This window comes from Hordeum vulgare, chromosome 3H, assembly GCF_904849725.1.
Source record: "Hordeum vulgare subsp. vulgare chromosome 3H, MorexV3_pseudomolecules_assembly, whole genome shotgun sequence".
Classification (NCBI taxonomy): Eukaryota; Viridiplantae; Streptophyta; class Magnoliopsida; order Poales; family Poaceae; genus Hordeum; species Hordeum vulgare.
In genome coordinates this window covers 23298354-23321047 of record NC_058520.1, presented here as the reverse complement: position 1 = coordinate 23321047, position 22694 = coordinate 23298354, and positions in this window count along the sequence as shown.

Here is a 22694-nt window from a genome sequence, read left to right as displayed (position 1 = left end):
GTGATTGGTGGAGATGTGGATCTAGATCTCCTCTCTCTTTTCCCTCAAGAACAAGCAAGAATCATTGGAGGGATAGAGAGTAATCAAGCTCTAAGAATGTCAACAATGGAGATAGAACAAGAGCTCAACGGATGGATCAGGCCAAGGGGGAAGAAGACCCCCTTTATATAGTGGGGGGAAGAATCAGACCGTTACCCCCACTCTCTGCCCGAGCTCCAGCGGTACTACCGCTGGCTGCAGCGGTACTACCGCTGGCACTCCAGCGGTACTACCGCTGTCACTCCAGCGGTACTACCGCCAGCTAGCGGTACTACCGCTAGCTGCAGCGGTACTACCGCTGGCACTCCAGCGGTACTACCGCTGGCCCCAGCGGTACTACCGCTGGGCCCCTGGTAGTGCAAAGGCACTACCATCGCCAAGAAAGTCTTCGCAAAAAGGTCCGTCCACGAACAACCGCTAGGCAGGCGGTACTAAGCTCCTGGAGCGGTACTACCGCTGACCAGGGGCGGTACTACCGCGAGCCAGCGGTACTACCGCTAGGGCCAGCAGTACTACCGCCAACTCTAGCGGTACTACCGCTAGGTCGAGCGGTACTACCGCTAGGTCCAGCGGTACTACCGCTCGCCACTGAAACAGCCATAACTTTCGCATACGAGCTCCGAATCGAGCAAACCCAAGCTTGTTGGATTCAGGACGACAAGGGCTATCCAAACATCCTATGGACCATAAGCTCCGTGGTTATGAATATGCCAAAGATATAGAGATGTGAGTCCTCCATGAATGAAGAACCGGCAAAAACTCCAACATCGAAAACATCATAGTAGATGCATATGGACTCCGTTTTCGATGAACTCGAGCTTGTCACGAAGATGACCATAAGCTCTAAAACTCACAAAGAGAAACACCAAACAAGAACCAAGAAGTATGATGCAAGGATGCAAATGGTTTGAGCTCTCAACGAATGATACGATCAAGCTACTCACTTGAGAGCCCCCTTGATAGTACAGCAATCTATCCTAAACAGAAAACCTATCAAGGGAAAACCTATACCTTGCACCTCGTCCTCTTGAGCTAGATGATGATGATCTTGGCTTCCTCAAGATGGACCACCTTTCTTGATTGTGTTGGCTTGATGAAGACTAGTTGATTGCTCCCCCATACTCACTATGGGTGAGCCACTCTTCAGCATATCTTCACAAGTCCATTGCCACCACAATGGACGGCAAGCTTCAAGCATGATATCTTCGTGCTGATCCACTTGAACTTGCATGTCGCAATCTTGATGACGATCACACCTTGACGTCATACTCCATGGGTTGTATGAGATCTTCCCTTTGACGCAAGCCCATGTAAACACACCTAACCCCCACATAGAACTCTCACGAAGACCATGGGTTAGTACACAAACACGTAATGGACAATGCTTACCATACCATGGGATCACTTGATCCCTCTCGGTACATCTTGTACGCTTTGTGTGTTGATCATCTTGATTTACTCTTTGTCTGAGATCTTGATCAACCATGTCTCTCTATGACCATTCTTTGGATAATACCTTGGATACCATCTTGGTCATCATATAAACTCCTTGAACCCAACAGATGGACTTCAAGAAGTGCCTATGGACAAATCCATACCATGGGATCACTTGATCCCTCTCGGTATATCTTGTAGGCTTTGTGTGTTGATCATCTTGATTTACTCTTTGTCTGAGATCTTGATCAACCATGCGTCTCTATGACCATTCTTTGGATAATACCTTGAATACCATCTTGGTCATCATATAAACTCCTTGAACCCAATAGATGGACTTCAAGAAGTGCCTATGGACAAATCCTATAAATGTAACTTAAGGCAACCATTAGTCCATAGGAATTGTCATCAAGTACCAAAACCACATATGGAGATATATGCTCCAATATATGCTCCAACAATCTCCCCCATTTTGGTAATTGATGACAACTACTTCAAGAGAGTTTATATAAGGAAATAAGCATAACCAACCGCACACATACAAAACACTAATGCATGTGTGCAAGATGTAAATGCTTACGCAATAAGAGCAAACCCCTCTAAACATATCCAAAGTAAACTAAACTCTCTAAACTTCTCCCCCATTGGCATCGATTGCCAAAATGGACGAAAAGTTTAGAAAGCCAATATATTTGGTGGTCCTCCAAAAAGTGTGTACTTCTGAGCAAATGAGTGCAAAGAAATACACAAATACAATGATAAGTAGTTGGAGGAAAACAAACTATATTGAGGACCCAAAGATTGCAAATAAAGGAATCGTATGCCACAAGGACATACCAAAATAGAAGCAAGCAATCAAAAGATACCGGATGGAACAAACAATCATATGGTCCTTTGAACCACATGAATAAAAGATATTATGATAAAAGCAACGGAGTGTTTTATCAAAACTAGAGAAGCTCCCCATGATTTGTGCACTAATAAGAGATTTTTGTATATGATATACAAGTGCACAAAATAGGATCGTTGCTCCCCCAAAATTAATAAAGACACACAACGGGTGCAAGAAGAAAGATGAGACAATAAGCAAATCTCTTGCACAAAACCAGTGGTTGAGCAATATGTAAAAGAAGCAGCTTAAGATTAGGCTCAACCAAAATAATGTGTGTGAGTCATGGCAAGGCACTTGAGAAGACTAAGATAAGGATGAACATTACTCATCAACATAGTCTTGATGAAATGAGACACAAAGTGCAAGACATATCATTCCCACACACACCTACTAGAAAATGGGTTCACAAGCTTACAAATAAACAAAATAAGAACCAACGCTTGTGACAACCCATGGTGAAGATAGGAAATAAGAACCTTGTCAAGAGAGGAGAGATACCAATCGAAATGGCAAAACCCTCATCAAGACAGGCATCAGGAAAAATTATCTCCACGGCCAAAGAGTGCATCTTGTCAAGAGAGGAGGGATACCAATCGAAATGGCAAAACCCTCATCAAGACAGGCATGAGGAAAAATTATCTTCAGGCCAAAGAGTGCATCAAGATGTAGGAAAATAAGATACGCACTCAAGACAAATCCTTTCACGAAGCCACCAAAAACTGAAAAAAAAGGAAATACAACGGTGGTCGTAAAAGAAAAGAGGATATCAACTAGAGATGTAACTTCTCTCATGTGTAAAAGATTCTAAGTAGAAGACAATCATGATGATATATATCCACAAAGAAGAATGTACACACGAAATGGTTACAAGAAGGAACAAACTAGATATCCAGAAGGAAGTCATAAACATATCAATAAGATCTTTTGCTTGGAAACATAGCACATGGCCTAATATTTTCTTATTGTACAATATGAACTTCCAACATACGAACATCAAAGACATCCCAACTAGTAATAAGACATCATCGTTAGGATGCTTTGCGAAAGGAAACAAGTACTACAAGAACGAATCAAGAGATTCATGCCATGATGCACCCTGTAAAGAAAAGACAGGGGCCTTTGCAAGAAAAGAAAGCATGAAGTAGATACTTGTTACCGAGACAACATTGGATTGATGTAGTAGATAGTTGTTCTTTGATCATCCTAACTTGGCTCCAATAATAACATGGTCTCAACACCTTCCTCATAGGTGAGCCGAGCATCCATTGCATCTCCAATTGTTCCTTGAACAACAAAACAAACAAAATGGTGCCCAAACTCATTGGGACCAAAGAGTTATAAAACCAACAATACATAGGACAAACTCCACATACATATGTGCATATAGATATGAATTTGAATTTCATGCACACGTTAGCCATTTTATGACAATGTGGAGTTTCCCCTATATATTGGGTTAAATAAAGAAAGCATGCCAAAGGAAATACATATAGTAAATATGCATGCTCAAGGCTTTCAAGAATCCAATCAACATATAGTTGATAAGATACCAAAAGACAAGGTATCAAGTGATAGTAAGATAGCAAATGGAAAAACTATCACTTGAGGGATATCAATTAAAATATTCAACAAGGCATGAGATATCCATTGACACATGCCAAATAAAAAGGAAACAAGATACCAATTGAAGGAAAACAAACATGAGGTATCTAGTTTCCAAAAGAGAGCTAGGTTCCAACAAACCAAACCCTCGACAAATTTTCATGATGGCACAAAGCATCATAAAGAGCAAGACTTGCCTCCCATCAACATACACTTGATGGGGATCAAAAGATTTTCTGATGGGCGAATAAAGAGAGTGTTCTAAAGAAAATAGGATAGCTCCCCCAAAGGTTGTGCATTATATAGAATTTGCATTTAAATACAAAATACACAAGATGGGATCATCACTTTCTCTATATCTATAAAACAAAAACACTAGATAAGTTAAAATAGATCCACAAGAGGCAAGGAAGACAAACGAAACACAAAATCCAATGTAAAGACGATTAGCAATTCCTACCACATGATGGGAATACAAATTGTCAAAGACAAGAAGTATTTTGGAAATGATACTCATTGGTAGATCGCAAATATATCCAAGATCATCTTTACCCATAAAACGCAAGCAAATGACACTTGTAGAGCAAACATGCCACCTAGGAACAAGATAATTTCCAATATCAACATTAAGTGGCAATACCTCAAATGTACACATTCTCTAGGCTTGTAATATGCACATAGCATATTACTCCCCCATAATGTGATAACCCAACAATATTAACAAGTGGCAAACGAAAAACCAACAAGAGATAATTAATGGACCATTTAGAATTTGAATTTCTCATGAGTAAGACATACCACATAGAAACTAGATAATCTTGAAATATCAATACTAAGTGGTATTCCCCATGTATACACATTTATAGGATCGTGAGGTGTGTAAAGCACATCACTCCCCCATAGTGAAATAATCCATTAATCTCTCACAAGAGCCAATCAAAGATACAAACAAGATGCAGTAAGGCTCAATACAAGACTCACATGTACATGATATGCTAACCAACATACACAAACTTGGTTATTCAACATAAGAAAGTTGGAAGCATAACATGTACAAACACATGCAAGGTACAAAACCACAACATGCAAAGGGACAAGTAACTAACAATGTAAATAGTTTAAGTACAAGTTACCGTAAGGAGGCACATTGGATATAAGATAGAAACTCGATAATCCAAATGACTTGGCTTGAGATAATATGAATGATGAAGACCCCTTAATTCTTCATTATGTATCCAAGTCTCCAATGTCCTCCATGTTCACCTATTGATCAAGTTTGAGCTTGTTGGTCCCCAACCACGTTGGGTCCTAAGAGGTTAGTCACAATAGGCTTGGCAACCCAAATGGTACTTTTCTTGACACCACTTTGAGTACCAACAAACTTGGCAAACACATTGCCAAACTTATCCTTCCCAAGAGAATAGATATCATAAATAATGATTGGGTTGGATAAATTACCTCTCGTGCAAGAAGAAGCAAAGTGACCCTTCTGACGACATAAGTAGCAACATCTACCCTTTAATTTCTTCCCTATTGATTTCTCAACATGAGGAGTGTTGGATTGGGTCTTCTTGGGAAGGGGCCTTTCTTCAACTTGTAGTTGAGTATGTGAGTGCACTTGTGGCCTCTTCCCTTGTTGCTTGTGACTTTGGGGCTTCTTCTTTAGTGGGCAAGATCTAACATGGTGCCCTTCAATTTTGCACTTGAAGCAAATAATCTTGGCCAAATTCTTGACTTGTTCTTGGCCCTTCTTCTTGAAGCTTTTGGACTTCTTCTTCTTGTTGGAGTTGAATCCAAGTCCATTTTTATCATTCGGGGATTTTTGTCCACACAAGACATTGTTGAGTGTGGACATCCCTTCATGACTCTTTTCCAAGTCTTTCTTCAAGGAAGTGACTTGGGCCTTGAGCTCTTTGATTTCCTCTACATGGTTAGTATCAACACAAGTACTAGAGGAAGTATAAGCTTCATTGTTAGAGCAACAAGGCATGGAAAGTAATTCATCACAAGATGTAGCAACATTATGAGTAGATGAATTACAAGGACTAGCACATGGCAATATAGCTTTTTGACTAGAAGTAGTGCTAATGTCCACATGAGGCTCACTCGATGTTACCTTGGTAGTAATAGCCTCATGAGCTAATTTTAGCACATTATGGGATGCTAGAAGATCATCATGAGAGCTTGTGAGCATTACATGGCTTTCTTCCAATTTCCCATAATTGCTATATAGCAACTCAAGTTGAGCCCTTAGCTCAACATTCTCCTTTAAAATGGATGCTTCACAAGAAGTAGAGTTAGTAGCACAAGCATCATTAATAGCAATAAGAGGAGAAGGCACCTTGGCAGGCTCTTTAGCATATGAAGCTTCAAGTTGAGCATGAGACTCAGTGAGTTCGATGAGAGAGCTCTTAATAGCCCTTGAGCCATTTCCGAGGTGCTCATAGTCCTCAAGGAGTTTAGCATGTGCAACTTGAAGCTTATCATTTTTAGTTCGAAAATCATTAGCCACCACGAGAGCTCTATCATAGGATCCCTTTAATCTAGATAATTCTAGAGCAAAGGTTTCCTCAAGAGATTCCTTGGTGGTTTGTTCATTATCAAGAGCTTGAGATAGCTCTGCGATCTCATTAGCGTAATCACGCTCATGACCTTGCATTGTCTCAATGGTGGCCTCATGCTCCTCAAGATGAGCTTCCAACTCCTCAATGTATTTCTTGCCCTCAGTGGCAATAGACATGATTTCCAAGAAGTTGGAACAAGCAAGTTTATTCTTATAAAGAGATTTAAAAATCATTTCACCCTTAATTTTTAAGGATGCAATATTATCACTCTCTTTATCATTATCCTCATCCCCATTATCATCAACATCATCATCATGAGATATATTGGAATTCAAAGTAGGAGATACCTTTGAAGCCTTAGCCATAAGGCAAAAGTGAGTCACAATAGATGATGATGTAGGATCCCTTGAAGCATCATTCAAGGCCACATCTTGTTCCATGGAGTGATGAATTTCCTCTACATTGTTAGCACAACAACTCGAGGAAATATATACATTTTTATCATGGCAACAAGATATAGGTGGCATATCATCATGAGATTTAGACAGGCAGTTTTTACATGATATGCACGGACTATCAACACAAGCATGTGAAACATTTAGAGTGCTCGAAGTGTTAACGCCCAAAGATGAAGCATTGCAATAATATAGTGATGAGGGATCATCAACAATAAACCCACTTTCATTATTGCAATGGTCACCACTACTCACCATATCATTACCTTGTGGCAATCCACATGTAGGTGAAGTAGATGAAGTTGAGAAGACCACACGACCGGAGGTGGATGGAGAACAATCATCCCTGCAAATCTTGGACACACCATATTTGTCTTGAAGCTTTGTCCACAACTCATGAGCATCCCGGAATGGCATGAGTTGAAATATAACTACATTGCTCAAAGCATCAAAAAGCACATTAGAAGCTTGAGCATTGAGATAAGAGTTTTTCTCATCCTCTAAAGATATACTTTGAGAATCCTTTGGAGGAGAAAAACCCATATCTACAATTCGCTCTAAATTTGGGTCCATGACCCTAAAGTGATTAAGCATGCGAATTACCCAAACATCAAAATTTGTGCCATCGAAACTAAGAGTGTCAGTGAATCCTAAACCCCTAGTCGACATCCTTACTCTCTAGGTGGTTAAACCTGATAAAGAGAAACCTGGCTCTGATACCAATTGAAAAGGACGTGGATGTCGCCTAGAGGGGGGGGTGAATAGGCGCTTTAAAATAGTTAAGGTTTAGGCTTGAACAAATGCGGAATAAAACTAACGTTTAATATGTCAAGCTCAAAACCTACAAACAACTAGGCTCACCTATGTGCACCAACAACTTATGCTAAGCAAGATAAACAACTAAGTGATAGCAAGATATATTACAATAAACAATATGTCTATCACAAAGTAAAGTGCATAAGTAAAGGGTTCGGGTAAGAGATAACCGAGGCACGGGGAGACGATGATGTATCCCGAAGTTCACACCCTTGCGGATGCTAATCTCCGTTAGAGCGGTGTGGAGGCACAATGCTCCCCAAGATGCCACTAAGGCCACCGTAATCTCCTCACGCCCTCGCACAATGCAAGATGCCGTGATTCCACTAAGGGACCCTTGAGGGCGGTCACCGAACCCGTACAAATGGCAACCCTTGGGGGTGGTCACCGAACCCGTACAAATGGCAACCCTTGGGGGCGGTCACCGAACCCGTACACGTGGCAACCCTTGGGGGCGGTTACCGGTACCCGTACAAATTGCTCGGGGCAATCTCCACAACCTTATTGGAGACCCCGACGCTTCCCGGAGCTTCACACCACAATGATTGAGCTCCGAGACACCACCAAGCTTCTAGGACGCCAAAGCATCCACGAAGAACAATATCAAGGGTACTAAGTACCAAAGGTAGTAAGCTTCTCAACTTCTCACTTCCACGTATCACCGTGGAGAACTCAAACCGATGCAACTAATGCAATGGCAAGAACACACGAAGTGGTCAAGTCCCTCACACTCAAATCCCTCCACAACAACAAAAGCTATGGAGAAATATGAGAGGAAGAACAAGGAGCTCACAAAGAACTCCAAGATCAAGATCCAAGGGGTTCCCCTCACATAGAGGAGAAAGTGATTGGTGGAGATGTGGATCTAGATCTCCTCTCTCTTTTCCCTCAAGAACAAGCAAGAATCATTGGAGGGATAGAGAGTAATCAAGCTCTAAGAATGTCAACAATGGAGATAGAACAAGAGCTCAACGGATGGATCAGGCCAAGGGGGAAGAAGACCCCCTTTATATAGTGGGGGGAAGAATCAGACCGTTACCCCCACTCTCTGCCCGAGCTCCAGCGGTACTACCGCTGGCTGCAGCGGTACTACCGCTAGCACTCCAGCGGTACTACCGCTGTCACTCCAGCGGTACTACCGCCAGCTAGCGGTACTACCGCTAGCTGCAGCGGTACTACCGCTGGCACTCCAGCGGTACTACCGCTGGCCCCAGCGGTACTACCGCTGGGCCCCTGGTAGTGCAAAGGCACTACCATCGCCAAGAAAGTCTTCGCAAAAAGGTCCGTCCACGAACAACCGCTAGGCAGGCGGTACTAAGCTCCTGGAGCGGTACTACCGCTGACCAGGGGCGGTACTACCGCGAGCCAGCGGTACTACCGCTAGGGCCAGCAGTACTACCGCCAACTCTAGCGGTACTACCGCTAGGTCGAGCGGTACTACCGCTAGGTCCAGCGGTACTACCGCTCGCCACTGAAACAGCCATAACTTTCGCATACGAGCTCCGAATCGAGCAAACCCAAGCTTGTTGGATTCAGGACGACAAGGGCTATCCAAACATCCTATGGACCATAAGCTCCGTGGTTATGAATATGCCAAAGATATAGAGATGTGAGTCCTCCATGAATGAAGAACCGGCAAAAACTCCAACATCGAAAACATCATAGTAGATGCATATGGACTCCGTTTTCGATGAACTCGAGCTTGTCACGAAGATGACCATAAGCTCTAAAACTCACAAAGAGAAACACCAAACAAGAACCAAGAAGTATGATGCAAGGATGCAAATGGTTTGAGCTCTCAACGAATGATACGATCAAGCTACTCACTTGAGAGCCCCCTTGATAGTACAGCAATCTATCCTAAACAGAAAACCTATCAAGGGAAAACCTATACCTTGCACCTCGTCCTCTTGAGCTAGATGATGATGATCTTGGCTTCCTCAAGATGGACCACCTTTCTTGATTGTGTTGGCTTGATGAAGACTAGTTGATTGCTCCCCCATACTCACTATGGGTGAGCCACTCTTCAGCATATCTTCACAAGTCCATTGCCACCACAATGGACGGCAAGCTTCAAGCATGATATCTTCGTGCTGATCCACTTGAACTTGCATGTCGCAATCTTGATGACGATCACACCTTGACGTCATACTCCATGGGTTGTATGAGATCTTCCCTTTGACGCAAGCCCATGTAAACACACCTAACCCCCACATAGAACTCTCACGAAGACCATGGGTTAGTACACAAACACGTAATGGACAATGCTTACCATACCATGGGATCACTTGATCCCTCTCGGTACATCTTGTACGCTTTGTGTGTTGATCATCTTGATTTACTCTTTGTCTGAGATCTTGATCAACCATGTCTCTCTATGACCATTCTTTGGATAATACCTTGGATACCATCTTGGTCATCATATAAACTCCTTGAACCCAACAGATGGACTTCAAGAAGTGCCTATGGACAAATCCATACCATGGGATCACTTGATCCCTCTCGGTATATCTTGTAGGCTTTGTGTGTTGATCATCTTGATTTACTCTTTGTCTGAGATCTTGATCAACCATGCGTCTCTATGACCATTCTTTGGATAATACCTTGAATACCATCTTGGTCATCATATAAACTCCTTGAACCCAATAGATGGACTTCAAGAAGTGCCTATGGACAAATCCTATAAATGTAACTTAAGGCAACCATTAGTCCATAGGAATTGTCATCAAGTACCAAAACCACATATGGAGATATATGCTCCAATATATGCTCCAACAGGGGGAAGGTCTCCCCCCCCCCAAACCGAGTCCTACTTGGTTTGGTGGGTGGAGTCCTTCTTTCCTTTCCCACCTCCCTTTTTTTCTCTTTGATTTTCTTCCTATGGCGCATAGGGCCTTCTTGGGCTGTCCCACCAGCCCACTAAGGGCTGGTGTGCCACCCCCAAGGCCTATGGGCTTCCCCGGGGTGTGTTGCCCCCCACCCCCGGTGAACTCCCGGAACCCATTCGTCATTCCCGGTACATTCTCGGTAACTCCGAAAACCTTCTGGTAATCAAATGAGGTCATCCTATATATCAATCTTCGTTTCCGGACCATTCCGGAAACCCCCGTGACGTCCGTGATCTCATCCGGGACTCCGGACAACATTCGGTAACCAACCATATAACTCAAATACGCATAAAACAACGTCGAACCTTAAGTGTGCAGACCCTGCGGGTTCGAGAACTATGCAGACATGACCCGAGAGACTCCTCGGTCAATATCCAATAGCGGGACCTGGATGCCCATATCGGATCCTACATATTCTACGAAGTTCTTATCGTTTGAACCTCAGTGTCAAGGATTCATATAATCTCGTATGTCATTTCCTTTGTCCTTCGGTATGTTACTTGCCCGAGATTCGATCGTCAGTATCCGCATACCTATTTCAATCTCGTTTACCGGCAAGTCTCTTTACTCGTTCCATAATACAAGATCCCGCAACTTACACTAAGTCACATTGCTTGCAAGGTTTGTGTGTGATGTTGTATTACCGAGTGGGCCCCGAGATACCTCTCCGTCACACGGAGTGACAAATCCCAGTCTTGATCCATACTAACTCAACGAACACCTTCGGAGATACCTGTAGAGCATCTTTATAGTCACCCAGTTACGTTGCGATGTTTGATACACACAAAGTATTCCTCCGGTGTTAGTGAGTTATATGATCTCATGGTCATAGGAACAAATACTTGACACGCAGAAAACAGTACCAACAAAATGACACGATCAACATGCTACGTCTATTAGTTTGGGTCTAGTCCATCACGTGATTCTCCTAATGACGTGATCCAGTTATCAAGAAACAACACCTTTTTCATAATCAGAAGACACTAACTATCTTTGATCAACTGGCTAGCCAACTAAAGGCTTGCTAGGGACAGTGTTTTGTCTATCTTTCCACACATGTAAATGAGTCTTCATTCAATACAATTATAGCATGGATAATAAACGATTATCTTGATACAGGAATTATAATAATAACTATATTTATTATTGCCTCTAGGGCATAATTCCAACAGTCTCCCACTTGCACTAGAGTCAATAATCTAGCCCTCACATCATCATGCCAATTACATTGTAATAAATCTAACTCCCCTACAGTTCTGGTGTTGATCATGCTTCGCCCGTGGAAGAGGTTTAGTCAGCGGGTCTGCTACATTCAGATCCGTGTGCACTTTGCATATATTTACGTCCTCCCCTTCGACGTAGTCGCGGATGAGGTTGAAGCATCGTTTGATGTGTCTCGACTTCTTGTGAAACCGTGGTTCCTTTGCTAAGGCAATGGCACCCGTGTTGTCACGGAACAAGGTTATTGGATTCAGTGCGCTTGGCACCACTCCAAGATCCGTCATGAATTGCTTCATCCAGACACCCTCCTTAGCCGCCTCCGAGGCAGCCATGTACTCCGCTTCACATGTAGAATCTGCTACGACGCTTTGCTTGGAACTGCACCAGCTTACCGCACCCCCATTAAGAATAAATATGTATCCGGTTTGCGACTTAGAGTCGTCCGGATCTGTGTCAAAGCTTGCATCGACGTAACCTTTTACGGCGAGCTCTTCGTCACCTCCATACACGAGAAACATCTCCTTAGTCCTTTTCAGGTACTTCAGGATATTCTTGACCGCCGTCCAGTGATCCACTCCTGGATTACTCTGGAACCTACCTGCCATACTTATGGCCAGGCTAACGTCCGGTCTAGTGCACAGCATTGCATACATGATAGAACCTATGGCTGAAGCATAGGGGACGGTGCGCATATGCTCTCTATCCTCATCAGTTGCTGGGCACTGAGTCTTACTCAATCTCGTACCTTGTAAAACTGGCAAGAACCCTTTCTTGGATTGTTCCATTTTGAACCTCTTCAAAACTTTATCAAGGTATGTGCTTTGTGAAAGTCCTATCAGGCGTTTTGATCTATCCCTGTAGATCTTAATGCCTAGAATGTAAGCAGCTTCTCCTAGGTCCTTCATAGAGAAACTTTTATTCAAGTAATCCTTTATGCTCTCAAAAAACTCTACGTTGTTTCCAATCAACAATATGTCATCCACATATAATATTAGAAACGCCACAGAGCTCCCACTCACTTTCTTGTAAATACAAGATTCTCCAACAACTTGTATAAACCCAAATGCTTTGATCACCTCATCAAAGCGTTTGTTCCAACTCCGAGATGCTTGCACCAGTCTATAAATGGATCGCTGGAGCTTGCACACCTTGTTAGCATTCTTAGGATCGACAAAACCTTCGGGTTGCATCATATACAATTCTTCCTTAAGGAAACCGTTAAGGAACGCCGTTTTGACATCCATCTGCGAGATTTCATAATCGAAAAATGCAGCTATTGCTAACATGATTCTGACGGACTTAAGCATCGCTACGGGTGAGAATGTCTCATCGTAGTCAACTCCTTGAACTTGTGAAAACCCTTTGCCACAAGTCGAGCTTTATAAATGGTCACATTGCCGTCAGCGCCCGTCTTCCTCTTAAAGATCCATTTGTTCTGAATAGCCTTGCGGCCCTCAGGCAGTACTTCCAAAGTCCACACTTTGTTCTCATACATGGATCCTATCTCGGACTTCATGGCTTCTAGCCATTTGTTGGAATCTGGGCCCACCATTGCTTCTTCATAATTTGCAGGTTCATTGTTGTCCAACAACATGATTGATAAGATGGGATTGTTGGAATTATGCCCTAGAGGCAATAATAAATATAGTTATTATTATAATTCATGTATCAAGGTAATCGTTTATTATCCATGCTATAATTGTATTGAATGAAGACTCATTTACATGTGTGGATACATAGACAAAACACTGTCCCTAGCAAGCCTCTAGTTGGCTAGCCAGTTGATCAAAGATAGTCAGTGTCTTCTGATTATAAACAAGGTGTTGTTGCTTGATAACTGGATCACGTCATTAGGAGAATCAACGTGATGGACTAGACCCAAACTAATAGACGTAGCATGTTGATCGAGTCATTTTGTTGCTACCGTTTTCTGCGTGTCAAGTATTTGTTCCTATGACCATGAGATCATATAACTCACTAACACCGGAGGAATGCTTTGTGTGTATCAAACGTCGCAACGTAACTGGGTGACTATAAAGATACTCTACAGGTATCTCCGAAGGTGTTCGTTGAGTTAGTATGGATCAAGACTGGGATTTGTCACTCCGTGTGACGGAGAGGTATCTCGGGGCCCACTCGGTAATACAACATCACACACAAGCCTTGCAAGCAATGTGACTTAGTGTAAGTTGCGGGATCTTGTATTACGGAACGAGTAAAGGGACTTGCCGGTAAACAAGATTGAAATAGGTATGCGGATACTGACGATCGAATCTCGGGCAAGTAACATACCGAAGGACAAAGGGAATGACATACGAGATTATATGAATCCTTGACACTGAGGTTCAAACGATAAGTTCTTCGTAGAATATGTAGGATCCAATATGGGCATCCAGGTCCCGCTGTTGGATATTGACCGAGGAGTCTCTCGGGTCATGTCTACATAGTTCTCGAACCCGCAGGGTGTGCACACTTAAGGTTCGACGTTGTTTTATGCATATTTGAGTTATATGGTTGGTTACCGAATGTTGTTCGGAGTCCCGGATGAGATCACGGACGTCACGAGGGTTTCCAGAATGGTCCGGAAACGAAGATTGATATATAGGATGACCTCATTTGATTACCAGAAGGTTTTCGGACTTATCGGGAATGTACCGGGAATGACGAATGGGTTCCGGGAGTTCACCGGGGGGGCCACCCACCCCGGGGAAGCCCATAGGTGTTTGGGGTGCCGCACCAGCCCTTAGTGGGTTGGTGGGACAGCCCAAGAGAGGCCTATGCGCATTGAGAATAAAATCAAAGAGGAAAGGAAAAAAAAGGAGGAGGTGGGAAAGGGAAGAAGGACTCCACCTTCCAAACCAAGTAGGACTCGGTTTGGGAGGGGAGACCTTCCCCCCTTTGGCTCGGCCGACCCCTTGGGGGTTCTTGGACCCCAAGGAAAGGCTCCCCCCTCCCTCTCCTATATATAGTGGGGTTTTAGGGCTGATTTGAGATAACTTTGCCACGGCAGCCCGACCACATATCTCCACGGTTTTACCTCTAGATCACGTTTCTGCGGAGCTCGGGCGGAGCCCTGCCGAGACAAGATCATCACCAACCTCCGGAGCGCCGTCACGACGCTGGAGAACTCTTCTACCTCTCCGTCTCTCTTGCTGGATCAAGAAGGCCGAGATCATCGTCGAGCTGTACGTGTGCTGAACGCGGAGGTGCCGTCCGTTCGGCACTAGATCATGGGACTGATCGCGGGACGGTTCGCGGGGCGGATCGAGGGACGTGAGGACGTTCCACTACATCAACCGCGTTCACTAACGCTTCTGCTGTACGGTCTACAAGGGTACGTAGATCACACATCCCCTCTCGTAGATGGACATCACCATGATAGGTCTTCGTGCGCGTAGGAAATTTTTTGTTTCCCATGCGACGTTCCCCAACAGTGGCATCATGAGCTAGGTTCATGCGTAGATGTCTTCTCGAGTAGAACACAAAAGTTTTTGTGGGTGGAGATGTGCGTTTTGCTGCCCTCCTTGGTCTTTTCTTGATTCCGCGGTATTGTTGGATCGAAGCGGCTCGGACCGACATTACTCGTACGCTTACGAGAGACTGGTTTCATCGCTACGAGTAACCCCGTTGCTCAAAGATGACTGGCGGGTGTCAGTTTCTCCAACTTTAGTTGAATCGGATTTGACCGAGGAGGTCCTTGGATGAGGTTAAATAGCAACTCATATATCTCCGTTGTGGTGTTTGCGTAAGTAAGATGCGATCCTACTAGATACCCATGGTCACCACGTAAAACATGCAACAACAAAATTAGAGGACGTCTAACTTGTTTTTGCAGGGTATGCTTGTGATGTGATATGGCCAACGATGTGATGTGATATATTGGATGTATGAGATGATCATGTTGTAAAAGATAATATCGACTTGCACGTCGATGGTACGGCAACCGGCAGGAGCCATAGGGTTGTCTTTATAACTAACGTTTGTGCTTGCAGATGCGTTTACTATTTTGCTAGGATGTAGCTTTAGTAGTAATAGCATGAGTAGCACGACAACCCCAATGGCGACACATTGATGGAGATAATGGTGCGGCGCCGGTGACAAGAAGATCGTGCGGGTGCTTTGGTGATGGAGATCAAGGAGCACGTGATGATGGCCATATCATGTCACTTATGAATTGCATGTGATGTTAATCCTTTTATGCACCTTATTTTGCTTAGAACGACGGTAGCATTATGAGGTGATCTCTCACTAAAATTTCAAGACGAAATTGTGTTCTCCCCGACTGTGCACCGTTGCTACAGTCGTCGTTTCGAGACACCACGTGATGATCGGGTGTGATAGACTCAACGTTCACATACAACGGGTGCAACACAGTTGCGCACGCGGAATACTCGGGTTAAGCTTGACGAGCCTAGCATGTGCAGACATGGCCTCGGAACACATGAGACCGAAAGGTCGATCATGAATCATATAGATGATATGATTAGCATAGGGATGCTTACCACTGAAACTATACTCAACTCACGTGATGATCGGACTTGAGCTAGTGTAAGTGGATCATGAACCACTCAAATGACCAGAGAGATGTACTTTTTGAGTGGGAGTTTAGCGAATAATTTGATTAAGTTAAACTCTAATTATCTTGAACATAGTCTAAGTCCACTTTGAATATATTTGTGTTGTAGATCATGGCTCACGCGACAGTCACCCTGAATTTTAATACGTTCCTTGAGAAAGCTAAGTTGAAAGATGATGGAAGCAACTTTGTAGACTCGGCTCATAATCTTAAGCTAATCTTACAAGCTAGGAAGAAGGATTATGTCCTTAATGCTGCGCTAGGAGATGAACCACCCGCTACGGTTGATCAGGATGTTAAGAACGCTTGGTTAGCACGTAAGGAGGACTACTCAGTAGTTCAATGTGCACTCTTGTATGGCTTAGAACCGGGACTTCAACGTCGCTTTGAGCGTCATGGAGCATTTGAGATGTTCCAGGAGTTGAAGTTTATCTTTCAGAAGAACGCCCGGATCGAGAGGTATGAGACCTCCGATAAATTCTATGCTTGCAAGATGGAGGTGAACTCGTCTGTCAGTGAACATGTGCTCAAAATGTCTGGGTACTCAAACCGTCTAAGAGTGTTACTTTTGGTCTCAATGTTATCCAACAATACCGCGGAATCAAGAAAAGTCTAAGGAGGGCAGCAAAACGCACATCACCGCCCACAAAAACTTTTGTGTTCTACTTGAGAAGACATCTACGCATGAACCTAGCTCATGATGCCACTGTTGGGGAACGTCGCATGGGAAACAAAAATTTTCCTACGCGCACGAAGACATATCATGGTGATGTCCATCTACAAGAGGGGATGTGTGATCTACGTACCCTTGTAGACCGTACAGCAGAAGCGTTAGTGAACGCGGTTGATGTAGTGGAACGTCCTCACGTCCCTCGATCCGCCCCGCGAACCGTCCCGCGATCAGTCCCACGATCTAGTGCCGAACGGACGGCACCTCCGCGTTCAGCACACGTACAGCTCGACGATGATCTCGGCCTTCTTGATCCAGCAAGAGAGACGGAGAGGTAGAAGAGTTCTCCCGCAGCGTGATGGCGCTCCGGAGGTTGGTGATGATCTTGTCTCAGCAGGGCTCCGCCCGAGCTCCGCAGAAACGCGATCTAGAGGAAAAACCGTGGAGGTATGTGGTCGGGCTGCCGTGGAAAAGTCGTCTCAAATCAGCCCTAAAACCTCCGTATATATAGGTGGGAGAGGGGGGGCCTTGCCTTGGGGCTCAAGGAGCCCCAAGGGGGTCGGCCGAGCCAAGGGGGGAAGGTCTCCCCCCCAAACCGAGTCCTACTTGGTTTGGTGGGTGGAGTCCTTCTTTCCTTTCCCACCTCCCCTTTTTTTTCTCTTTGATTTTCTTCCTATGGCGCATAGGGCCTTCTTGGGCTGTCCCACCAGCCCACTAAGGGCTGGTGTGCCACCCCCAAGGCCTATGGGCTTCCCCGGGGTGGGTTGCCCCCCCCCCCCCCCGGTGAACTCCCGGAACCCATTCGTCATTCCCGGTACATTCCCGGTAACTCCGAAAAACCTTCTGGTAATCAAATGAGGTCATCCTATATATCAATCTTCGTTTCTGGACCATTCCGGAAACCCTCGTGATGTCCGTGATCTCATCCGGGACTCGGAACAACATTCGGTAACCAACCATATAACTCAAATACGCATAAAACAACGTCGAACCTTAAGTGTGCAGACCCTGCGGGTTCGAGAACTATGTAGACATGACCCAAGAGACTCCTCGGTCAATATCCAATAGCGGGACCTGGATGCCCATATTGGATCCTACATATTCTACGAAGATCTTATCGTTTGAACCTCAGTGCCAAGGATTCATATAATCCCGTATGTCATTCCCTTTGTCCTTCGGTATGTTACTTGCCCGAGATTCGATCGTCAGGTTCCGCATACCTATTTCAATCTCGTTTACCGGCAAGTCTCTTTACTCGTTCCGTAATACAAGATCCCGCAACTTACACTAAGTCACATTGCTTGCAAGGCTTGTGTGTGATGTTGTATTACCGAGTGGGCCCCGAGATACCTCTCCGTCACACGGAGTGACAAATCCTAGTCTTGATCCATACTAACTCAACGAACACCTTCGGAGATACCTGTAGAGCATCTTTATAGTCACCCAGTTACGTTGCGACGTTTGATACACACAAAGTATTCCTCCGGTGTTAGTGAGTTATATGGTCTCATGGTCATAGGAACAAATACTTGACACGCAGAAAACAGTAGCAACAAAATGACACGATCAACATGCTACGTCTATTAGTTTGGGTCTAGTCCATCACGTGATTCTCCTAATGACGTGATCTAGTTATCAAGCAACAACACCTTGTTCATAATCAGAAGACACTGACTATCTTTGATGAACTGGCTAGCCAACTAGAGGCTTGCTAGGGACAGTGTTTTGTCTATGTATCCACACATGTAAATGAGTCTTCATTCAATACAATTATAGCATGGATAATAAACGATTATCTTGATACATGAATTTTAATAATAACTATATTTATTATTCCCTCTAGGGCATAATTCCAACAGATTAACCGTAGGTTCAATCTCCACATCCTTATCATTGCTAGGTTGAGCATTATTATGAACATTTCTGTCCATATTGTCACCAGGTTCATGTTCATCACCAGATTGTGTTTTTGCATCAGACGCAGAAATATCATTTGGTTCTTCAGGTGTGACATTATTTGGTGAACTGACATGTAGGTTTCTATCATCCTTCTTCTTCTTCTTAGGATGACTGGGTGTATCAGCCTTAATTCCTTCAGAATCTTGATAAATTCTCTTAGGATGGCCTTCAGGATACAAAGGTTCCTGAGTCATTTTGCCTCCTCTAGTAATGACTATGACATAGTTGTCATTTAATTCATTGAGCAAGTCATTCTGAGCTTTAAGTACTTGTTCTACCTGAGTAGTAATCATAGAGGCATGTTTACTCAGAAGCTTCAGATCATTGACATTTCTGTCTACACAAGCACTTAAATGACTAAGCATACGAGTACTTTGTTCCAATTGTCTGCTAACATAATCATTGAAACTCTGTTGTTTCGCAACGAAGTGGTCAAATTCATCAAAGCATAGGATAGCAGGTTTGTCAAAAGGAATATCACTCTCATTGAATCTACACAGAGAATTCACCTCTACTACTTGTATCGGGTTATCGAGACCATGGATCTCTTCGATGGGCGGTAGATTTTTGAATTCTTCAGATCTAATGCCTTTCTCTTGCATAGATTTCTTGGCTTCTTGCATATCTTCGGGACTGAGGAATAGAATACCTCTTTTCTTAGGAGTTGGCTTAGGAGGTGGTTCGGGAATAGTCCAAGCATTATCATTGATCAAGATGTTATTCAGTAGGATCTCAGCTTGTTCTACAGTTCGTTCCCTAAAAACACAACCGGCACAACTATCTAGGTGGTCTCTAGAAGCATCGGTAAGTCCGTCATAGAAGATATCAAGTATCTCGTTCTTCTTAAGAGGGTGATCAGGCAAAGCATTCTGTAGCTGGATGAGCCTCCCCCAAGCTTGTGGGAGACTCTCTTCTTTGAGTTGAGCAAAGTTGTATATTTCCTGCAAGGCAGCTTGCTTCTTATGGGCAGGGAAATATTTCTCACAGAAGTAATAGACCATATCCTGGGGACTACTCACGCATCTAGGAGCAAGAGAAGTGAACCAGGCTTTAGCGTCATCCTTTAGAGAGAAAGGAAACAGCTTAAGGATATAGCAGTAGCGGATCTTATCCTCACTAGTGAAAAGGGTGACTATATCGTGTAGTTTGGTAAGATGGGCTACGACCGTCTCAGACTCGTAACCGTGGAAAGGATCAGATTCGACTAGAGAGATTATCTTAGGGTCGACAGAGAATTCATAATCCTTATCGGTGATAAAGATAGGTGAAGTGGCAAACTTCGGGTCGTATTTCATCCTAGCTTTCAGAGATTTTTCCTTCCACTTGAGAAGTAATTTCTCAGCGTCATAGGCATCCTTATATGCAAGAAAATCCTCAGCTATCTCTCCCTCCATAACATAACCCTCAAGTATATCAGACAATTCATATCGAGGAGAGCTAGATCTAGCAAGAGCAAAAGCAGGTTCTATCTCAATAGTATCGGCAGTTTCAGAAGCATCACGAGCATTGGCAGTAACTCTAGCAATATGAACATCAAGGAATACCCCTAGTAGCATATCAGACAAAGTAGTATCTCTAGCAGTATCAAGCATAGCATCATCAGGCAAAATAGCATCTCTAGCATCATCAGGCAAAGAAGTATCAAGCATAGCATCATCAGGCAAAATAGCATCTCTAGCATCATCAGGCAAAGCAGTATCAAGCATAGCGTCATGGATAGTAGTATCAGGCATAACATCTCTAACATCATCAGGCATAGCAGCATCATCAATAGCAGTAGCATCTCTAGCATCATCTAGCACATGCGACATATCAAGATTTCTAGCAGGAGGTGGTGTCGCAAACTTACTCATAACTGAAGGTGAATCAAGTGCAGAGCTAGATGGCAGTTCCTTACCTCCCCTTGTAGTTGAGGGCAAGACTTTGGTTCTTGGATCTTTCAGATTCTTCACGGTGATCAGCAGATATAAATCCCAACTAACTCAGAGAATATAGCTATCCTTCCCGGCAACGGCGCCAGAAAAGAGCTGCTTCGAGTTGCTCAACAATTAGCAATTGTCTTGCAATGGCCCACCAGCGTGTGGGATCGCGGCAGTTTTCGAGGGTAGAGTATTCAACCCAAATTTGTTGGTTCGACACGATGGGAGTGCAAGGATATTCTCCAGTATTAGCAGTTGAGTTCTCGGCTCAACCACACCTGAAAGATTAGTATCTGCAAGCAGGATATAAGCAGCAAAGGTAGTATGATAGCAACGATGCTAGGAAAGAATCTGTTGATGACAGATTATTCCTAACTGAAGTATCAATGGCGCCAGGAAAGTATTGTAGCAGGTAGTAGCAGTGTAACGAGTAACAGCAGTGGCAAGGAACAGCAGCAGTGACAGCAGTAGCAAGTAGCAACAGCAGCAACAAGTAACAGTAGTGGCAAGTAACGGTAGCAGCAACAGTAGTAACAGCAGCAGAGCAAAGCAAGTAACAATGGCAGCAAGTAACAGTAGCAGCAACAGTAGTAACAGCAACAGATCAAAGCAAGTAACAGCAGCAGTGGGACAAACTCGTAGGCAATGGATCGGTGATTTGTCGGATGACATTCATCATGCAACAGTTATAACACGGAGAGATATGTGACTAGCTCCCGTTCGTCAATGTGATGTAGGCATGCATTCCATGTGTAATCATGTGTGCTTAGGGAAAAGAACTTGCATGCCATCTATTGTCCATCCCTCCCGTGGCAGCGGGGTCCAAATGGATACTACGGGATATTAAGGTTCTCCTTTTAATAAAGAACTGGACCAATGCATTAGCACTTGGTGAACACATGAACTCCTCAAACTATGGTCATCACCGGGAGTGGTTCCGGTTATTGTCACTCCGGGGTTGCCGGATCATAACACATAGTAGGTAACTACAACTTGCAAGATCGGATCTAAAACACACATATATTGGTGACAACATAATAATTTCAGATTTGAAATCATGGCACTCGGGCCCTAGTGACAAGCATTAAGCAAGGCAAAGTAGTAGCAACATCAATCTCAGAACATAGTGGATACTAGGGATCAATCCCCATCAAAAGTAACTCGATTACATGATAGATCTCATCCTACTCATCACCGCCCAGCGAGCCTACGAATAGATTACTCATGAACGATGAAGAGCTTCATGGAATTGGAGAGGTAAGAAGGTTGATGATGACGATGGCGACGATCTCCTTGATCCGGAGCCCAAAACGGACTCCAGATCTGCCCTCCAGGGCAAGAACGGGATGTGGCGGCGCCTCTGGATCATGAAACGCGATGAACTCTCCTCTCTTGATTTTTTTTCGGGACGAAAGGGAATAAATAGCGCTGGAATTGGGGGCGGCAGAGCCACGTGGGCCCCACAAGCCTGGTAGCCGCGACCAGGGGGGAGGCCGCGGCTACAGGGCTTGTGGCCCACTAGCCCGTCCCCTCCGGTGGATCTTTGCGCAGGTATTTTTCATATTTTCCAGAAATATTCCCCGTAAATTTTCAGGACGTTCCGAGAACTTTCATTTCTGCACAAAAACCACACCATGGCAATTCTGCTGAAAACAGCGT